Below are 9,295 nucleotides of genomic sequence, written 5' to 3' on the forward strand. Positions count from 1 at the left end.
GAATGCGAAGCAGGTCCGAAGAGGGCAGACCCATAGCAAACAGCAAGTTAGGGGACAAGGATAGGGGATATTTTTTTCACAATAACCCTTTAAAACCGTAGATCAGACTCCAGTAGATCAGTCATTAAAAAAATAGAAAACAAGTAGTAACCAGAACATGGGGGAGAGCCAAAAAATGCCCCAATGGATGTTTAGTGTTCGCTTCCTTAGGGGGCCTTTTTCATGGCCACTGCAAATAAATATTAATGTTTCAGGTGTTTTTGAGCTATTTCTGTGTTTTATATTTTTAATTTATCGTTCCCGTAAAATTAAAATCTGTATATTAAGTAGTATGTGCTTTACATATCTGTTGTAAATATTGTTTTATATAAACATATGCACTTTCAACTTTATCCTAAATCAAGAATAAGACCATTGGTATGTCTTTATCATATTTATCCTATCGATACTTGTGTTCTGCAATGTGAAGTTTCCACAGAGGACATCTGGACTGGTACAAGTATGTCCTGCAAAGAGTGTTTATATGTCTGTTTATATATCTGTGGGATAGTGAATAGTGATGTGACAAGTCATCCATGGTGGCTCAGTGGTTAGCACTGCAGCCTTGCAGCACTGGGGTCTGAGGTTGAAATCCCTCCAGGGACAACATCTGCAAGGAGCTTGTATGTTCTCTCTGTGTTTGTGTGGGATTTTTCTGGGTGCTCTGGTTTCCTCCCATACCCCAAATACATACTGATAGGTTATTTGCATTGTGAGCCCCAATGGGGACAGTGTTGATGATGTCTATAGAGCACTGTGGAATTAATGACATAATATAAATGATTAAAATAATAATCTCTGGTGTTTGAGTAAAAGAAGACTAAAATGTGTGTGTGTATTCTCTAGGTTATATAAGGCTAGGATTTCATTTTGAAACATTACCTGTACCTATAACCATTTAGAAACGGAAGCTTTTAAATAATAACATTTCCTAAACAAGAACTTAAAGGGAATATGTCATGTAAAAAAAAACGCTTTTACCTACTGATATATGGGGTTTATCTGCGGGGTAAAGCATTCTGAACCTGCCCAGTGCCCGCACTGAAAGCCCCACTGCTGGGATGAAATTAACTTTAGTCCTTCCATAAGCCTTCAGCTTTCAGTCATAGGGGTGGGCTGGCGCATCGGCACTCATCACTCAGTACATAGTGAGTGGCAACTGTAACGGCGCCCTTGGCACTAACTGACAGCCGACTCTAAGGCCACGTGCATACGCTAAGTATTTGGTGAGTTTTATAGCCCAGTATTTGTAAACCAAAACCAGGAGTGGGTGAAAACTGCAGAAGTGGTGACGTGTTTCCATTATAATTTTCCTCTCACTGTTTCACTCCTAATTTTGGCTTACAAATACTAAAGCAAAAAACTCACTAAACACTCAACATGTGCACATGGCCTAATACTGAGCTCCATTATGTGTCAGTCAGTGCCAAGGATGTGGTTACAGCCATGACTCACTATGCAATTAGCAGTGACTGACGCAACACTGGCTGCAACTGTATGACTGAAAGCCCAAAGCTTCCAGGAGGAATAAAGTTAATTTCCTCCTGGCAGAGGGGCTCTTAGTGCAGGTGCTGGGCAGCTTCGGGATGCTATTAACCTACAAGTAAACCCAATATCTTGCAGACTAATAACGTTTTTTTTATATAACAGGTTTCCTTTAAATTTATGTCTATTCCCAACTCAATTAGATGTATTATTTCCACATTTGCATGCAGAAACATACTACTGTGGGGACATAAAAATTTCAAGAGGCCACCACAGCAAAAACAGGGGCCGACCACTAAAATCAATCATGGTGATAGTTCAAAGACATGGGATAGGACCCCTTGAAGACCAGGAGGCGCAAAACGGCAGTTGTCCATCAAGTGTCCACTTCACTCTATCGATGTTATGTTTTAACGACCACAATAAAGGACTTTTAAAGGGACGCTGAGTGCCACCTCTTCTCATTGTTTTTGAACTGTTATACATGGAATGTTTTTCCGGTGAGCAACCGGGATTCCATTTTATCGGTGGCAGCAGTGCTGTTGTATGAGGCGATCTCGCAACTAGAGGTATGTGATTTTTGGTGCCGGGTCTTTCTTCTTCACCATAATGTCAATCATGGTGACTATTTGAGAAAGATCATAATGATCCTATTGTTATAAGCCAAGTATTTTTTTAGACTGTGCTGTGTACACCTATCATAATACATTACTAAAGCTGAAATGAAACTGTCGAACTTTGCAATATGTAAATAGTCTACATTAGTCATAGATGGATTTCTCATATCTATAATTATATAAAAAATGATTACTGTCATTATTATTTTTATCCCATAGGTACATAATGGACAAGTATAAAAAAGAATTCTTTAGCCAAAGTTTATTGTTCATTTACAGTGTGCTCTGGGCATGGAAAGGTTATATCATAGGTCTCAACAGCTCTGCAGGGAGGACTTAAACAATTACAGGAGACCCCATAAAGTTTGTCCCTTTGATATGCGAAATGTCATTTGCCTGTAGTGCCATTCATTATTCTAACAATCAGCTTCTACCCTTTGAACCTGTGTATATACTGTACCCTTGTAAAAAGACTCAGAATGTTTGGTGGTCTAATCTCCTGCTGTTACTTATCCTAAATCTGGTGTCAAGTGTGGAGAGACGCTTCCTCTAGCAATAGTGTCTAGGAAATGAACATTCCAGTAAGTTCATGAAAAATATCCTCTGCTGTAACCATAAGGAATACAGTAACCATATATATACATGCAGAAAATGTGCAGAAATTTCAAATATGAAAATCAGTGGTTTTATGGAAACACCAAAAACTATTGTTTTTCCATGCAAATAGCGTCTTGTTAGCTAGTACATGATAATTTGATGAATACAAGGGAGCCCAAAACTGGTTAACACTGCTTAAAACATTTCAATTCTCTTCTACTGAGCGGAAACAAAAGGTAGAAGAAGATATGCCATTCTGAAGCTTTGTTATCTGGAGCCATCCCTATCTTTAAATTAGGTAAGAATAGGACTATGTCCATAAAAAAATAAAGTAGGTAACAAGTAGTCATTGAGCTATTTGGCATCTAAAGTAAATGTAGATTATAGAAATACTGTTAAAGGCATTATGTTAATTAATTTAGCAAAATGCAATTATTTGCATAGTTCTGTATCAGATATTCTATTCTCAGGTTGCCCAACCTGTTGAGTGCTGTACATATAATTGTATAATGTTCTTTTTTTTTTACTTATTTTTTGAGAGTAGGATAGGCTACGTTCACATTAGCGTTGCGCCGCTGTTGCGTCGGCGACGCAGCGGCGACGCGCCCCTATGTTTAACATAGGGGACGCGTGCGTTTTTTGGGTGGCGTTTTTCGCCACGTGCGTCGTTTCCGACGCTAGCGTCGGACGCAAGAAAATGCAACAAGTTGCATTTTCTGTGCGTCCGATTTTCGTCAAAAACGACGCACGCGTCGCAAAACGCGCGCGTTTTTGCGCGCGTTTGCGCGCGTTTTAACATGCGTCGCGCGTTGCGTCGCCGACGCAGGGCGGCGCAACGCTAATGTGAACGTAGCCATAGAAAATAAAAATACACTGGATAACCAATAATTGTATGTAAATTGGTGGTCCCACCAATCACAAAAGTGAGGTTCCTGCACCCCTTTTTCATGAAGCAGTGGTGATGCATGCACATTGTCTATATGGAGTTGCATAGACTTTGAATGGAGGAGATGTGATTACGCATAGCCTCTGCTCAATCAAAACGGGATACTCAGGATCCCTAGTCTCATGATTAGTGGGGGTCAGAGTGAACATGCCCTTATTATTATTATTTATTGTTATAGCGCCATTTATTCCATGGCGCTTTACATGTGAGGAGGGGTATACATAATAAAAACAAGTACAATAATCTTAAACAATACAAGTCATAACTGGTACAGGAGGAGAGAGGACCCTGCCCGCGAAGGCTCACAATCTACAAGGGATGGGTGAGAAGACAGTAGGTCAGGGTAGAGCTGGTCGTGCAGCGGTTTGGTCGATCGGTGGTTACTGCAGGTTGTAGGCTTGTCGGAAGAGGTGGGTCTTCAGGTTCTTTTTGAAGGTTTCGATGGTAGGCGAGAGTCTGATGTGTTGTGGTAGAGGGTTCCAGAGTAGGGGTGATGACTTCTTCTGAACTAATAGACTGAACAGTGCAAAAATACTGTGCCTTTTGGTAGCCCAAAGTTCTTTATGAGAAGATATCTGCAATACAAAGCAGGGATGTGGTGCTATGCTCACAACAGACTATCTTGTAGCATTTTGAATTAGATCATGGTACAGGTTCACTACATATAACCAAGTTCCTATGGTTCAAACTACACCCACAAGCGGTGGGGCAACGGCTACATGATTTTTCAGGTAAAATTGAGGTGTTACCTTTAACCCGTTAATGACCAGGTGTATTTGTAAAGCGCTGTGGAATATGTTGGCACTATATAAATAAAATTATTATTATTATCATTATTTCAGTTTTTGTAATTTCCGTTTTTTGCTCCCCTTCCCAGAGCCATAACTTTTTTATTTTTACATTAATATGGCCATGTGAGGGCTTGTTTTTTGTGGGACAAGTGGTATTTTTGAATGACACCATTGGTTTTAACATATACTGTAGTGGAAAATGGGAAAAAAATCCCAGTGAGGTGAAATTGCAAAAAAGTGCAATTCCACAGTTTTTTGTTTTGTTACCATATTCACTAAATGCTAAGGCCAGTCTCACATGTGCAGATAATTCCGGTACCGGAAAAATCGGTACCGGAATTATCCATGTCCGTGTGTCCGTGTGCTCACGTGGCACATCAGTATGGCACACGTTCGACATCCGTGTGCCGACTGGCTACCACATGCACCGTGCAGGAGACAGCACTACAGTTAAGCGCTGTCCCCTGCATCTGGTGCTGAAGCCGCCATTCATTTCTTCTCTCCAGCAGCGTTCGCTGTAGAGAAGTAATGAATAATCTTTTTTTTTAATTTATTTTTGTTTTTAAAATAAAGTTGCAGGTAATCTGCCCCCTCCCACCCTCTGTGCGCCCGCCCGCTGGCATTAAAATACTTACCCAGCTCCCTCGGCGCTTGCATCCTCTCAGCGTCGCAGCTATGGGAGGTGGAGCCGCATATTCATCACTGTAATGTGCGGCACCACGTGACGGCTCATACAGGACAAGCAGCGACGCTGAGAGGATGTAAGCACCGAGGGAGCTGGGTAACTATTTTAATGCCAGCGGGTGGGCGCACAGGGGGTGGGAGGGGGCAGATTACCGGCAACTTTATTTTAAAAACAAAAATAAATTAAAAAAACGATTATTCATTACTTCTCTCCAGCGAACGCTGCTGGAGAGAAGAAATGAATGGGGCTTCAGCACCACACGCGAGGGGGACAGCGCTTACACTAGCGCTGTCTCCTGCACAGCACACGGACTGCACACGGACAACATCCGTGTGCGGTACGTGTTTTACACGGACCCATTGACTTTAATGGGTCCATGTAATACGTGCGCTCCCACGAACACTGACATGTCTCCGTGTTTTTCAAACGGACAGACGGTCCGTGAAAACACGCTGACATGTGCAGAGACACATTGATTTTAATGTGTCTACGTGAGTCAGTGTCTCCGGTACGTGAGGAAACTGTCACCTCACGTACCGGAGCCACTGACGTGTGAAACCGGCCTAAAACTGACCTGCAATTATGACTCTCCAGGTAATTATGAGTTCATAGACACAAAATATTTCTAGTTTCTTTTTTATTTAAGTGCTGAAAAAAATTCCCAAATTTGTTGAAAAAAAAATGGCGACATTTTCCGAGACCTGTAACGTCTCCATGTTTCTTGATCTGGGGCTGTGCTAAGGCCTATTTTTTGCATGCCAAGCTGATGTTTTTATCTACATCATTTTGATGTAGATACAATCTTTTGATCGCCCGTTATTGCATTTTATTGTAATGCAGAGGTGACCAAAAAATGTAATTCTGGTATTTTTTTTTTTTTTTTCTCCTTACGCCGTTTAGCGATCGGGTTAATTCTTTTTTTATATTGATAGACCGGGTGATTCTGAATGCGGTGGTTCCAAATATGTGTATATTTGATTTTTTTTATTGTTTTATTTTGCATGCTTCGATAGTCTCCATGGAAGACTAGAAGCTGCAGTACTTTGATCACCTCTGCTACACACATGTGATGATCAGTTCACCTGTGTGCAGCAGAAATGCCACTTGCTATGAGCACCGATCACAGGGCGGTGCTCATAGCAGTCTGGCAATGACAACCATATAGGTCTGCTGCAGACCTCTGGTTGTCATGCTGACGGGGTCACTGATGGGCTTGATTAGCAATGCGCTGGTGATAATTGCGAGATAAATGCCGCTGTCAGAGATTGACAGCAGCATTTAACCCTTTTCTGCCCTCGGACAGAATAGTCCGATGGCAGAACCCTCGCTTTGATGCGGGCTCCAGCGGAGAGCCCGTATCAAAGCCGGGACAGGTCAGCTGTTTTGAACAGCTGACGTGTGCCTGCAATAGGTGCGGGTGGAATCGCGATCCACCGGTGCCTACTAACTACATCCATAGTAACATAGTAACATAGTTAGTAAGGCCGAAAAAAGACATTTGTCCATCCAGTTCAGCCTATATTCCATCATAATAAATCCCCAGATCTACGTCCTTCTACAGAACCTAATAATTGTATGATACAATATTGTTCTGCTCCAGGAAGACATCCAGGCCTCTCTTGAACCCCTCGACTGAGTTCGCCATCACCACCTCCTCAGGCAAGCAATTCCAGATTCTCACTGCCCTAACAGTAAAGAATCCTCTTCTATGTTGGTGGAAAAACCTTCTCTCCTCCAGACGCAAAGAATGCCCCCTTGTGCCCGTCACCTTCCTTGGTATAAACAGATCCTCAGCGAGATATTTGTATTGTCCCCTTATATACTTATACATGGTTATTAGATCGCCCCTCAGTCGTCTTTTTTCTAGACTAAATAACCCTAATTTCGCTAATCTATCTGGGTATTGTAGTTCTCCCATCCCCTTTATTAATTTTGTTGCCCTCCTTTGTACTCTCTCTAGTTCCATTATATCCTTCCTGAGCACCGGTGCCCAAAACTGGACACAGTACTCCATGTGCGGTCTAACTAGGGATTTGTACAGAGGCAGTATAATGCTCTCATCATGTGTATCCAGACCTCTTTTAATGCACCCCATGATCCTGTTTGCCTTGGCAGCTGCTGCCTGGCACTGGCTGCTCCAGGTAAGTTTATCATTAACTAGGATCCCCAAGTCCTTCTCCCTGTCAGATTTACCCAGTGGTTTCCCGTTCAGTGTGTAATGGTGATATTGATTCCTTCTTCCCATGTGTATAACCTTACATTTATCATTGTTAAACCTCATCTGCCACCTTTCAGCCCAAGTTTCCAACTTATCCAGATCCATCTGTAGCAGAATACTATCTTCTCTTGTATTAACTGCCTTACATAGTTTTGTATCATCTGCAAATATCGATATTTTACTGTGTAAACCTTCTACCAGATCATTAATGAATATGTTGAAGAGAACAGGTCCCAATACTGACCCCTGCGGTACCCCACTGGTCACAGCGACCCAGTTAGAGACTATACCATTTATAACCACCCTCTGCTTTCTATCACTAAGCCAGTTACTAACCCATTTACACACATTTTCCCCCAGACCAAGCATTCTCATTTTGTGTACCAACCTCTTGTGCGGCACGGTATCAAACGCTTTGGAAAAATCGAGATATACCACGTCCAATGACTCACCGTGGTCCAGCCTATAGCTTACCTCTTCATAAAAACTGATTAGATTGGTTTGACAGGAGCGATTTCTCATAAACCCATGCTGATATGGAGTTAAACAGTTATTCTCATTGAGATAATCCAGAATAACATCCCTCAGAAACCCTTCAAATATTTTACCAACAATAGAGGTTAGACTTACTGGCCTATAATTTCCAGGTTCACTTTTAGAGCCCTTTTTGAATATTGGCACCACATTTGCTATGCGCCAGTCCTGCGGAACAGACCCTGTCGCTATAGAGTCCCTAAAAATAAGAAATAATGGTTTATCTATTACATTACTTAGTTCTCTTAGTACTCGTGGGTGTATGCCATCCGGACCCGGAGATTTATCTATTTTAATCTTATTTAGCCGGTTTCGCACCTCTTCTTGGGTTAGATTGGTGACCCTTAATATAGGGTTTTCATTGTTTCTTGGGATTTCACCTAGCATTTCATTTTCCACCGTGAATACCGTGGAGAAGAAGGTGTTTAATATGTTAGCTTTTTCCTCGTCATCTACAACCATTCTTTCCTCACTATTTTTTAAGGGGCCTACATTTTCAGTTTTTATTCTTTTACTATTGATATAATTGAAGAACAGTTTGGGATTAGTTTTACTCTCCTTAGCAATGTGCTTCTCTGTTTCCTTTTTGGCAGCTTTAATTAGTTTTTTAGATAAAGTATTTTTCTCCCTATAGTTTTTTAGAGCTTCAATGGTGCCATCCTGCTTTAGTAGTGCAAATGCTTTCTTTTTACTGTTAATTGCCTGTCTTACTTCTTTGTTTAGCCACATTGGGTTTTTCCTATTTCTAGTCTTTTTATTCCCACAAGGTATAAACCGCTTACACTGCCTATTTAGGATGTTCTTAAGCATTTCCCATTTATTATCTGTATTCTTATTTCTGAGGATATTGTCCCAGTCTACCAGATTAAGAGCATCTCTAAGCTGGTCAAACTTTGCCTTCCTAAAGTTCACTGTTTTTGTGACTCCCTGACAAGTCCCCCTAGTGAAAGACAGGTGAAACTGTACAATATTGTGGTCGCTATTTCCTAGATGCCCGACCACCTGCAGATTTGTTATTCTGTCAGGTCTATTAGATAGTATTAGGTCTAAAAGTGCTGCTCCTCTGGTTGGATTCTGCACCAATTGTGAAAGATAATTTTTCTTGGTTATTAGCAGAAACCTGTTGCCTTTATGGGTTTCACAGGTTTCTGTTTCCCAGTTAATATCCGGGTAGTTAAAGTCCCCCATAACCAGGACCTCATTATGGGTTGCAGCTTCATCTATCTGCTTTAGAAGTAGACTTTCCATGGTTTCTGTTATATTTGGGGGTTTGTAACAGACCCCAATGAGAATTTTGTTACCATTTTTCCCTCCATGAATTTCGACCCATATGGACTCGACATCCTCATTTCCTTCGCTAATATCCTCCCTTAAAGTGGACTT

The sequence above is a fragment of the Ranitomeya imitator genome, chromosome 8, assembly GCF_032444005.1.
Source record: "Ranitomeya imitator isolate aRanImi1 chromosome 8, aRanImi1.pri, whole genome shotgun sequence".
NCBI classification, from domain to species: Eukaryota; Metazoa; Chordata; class Amphibia; order Anura; family Dendrobatidae; genus Ranitomeya; species Ranitomeya imitator.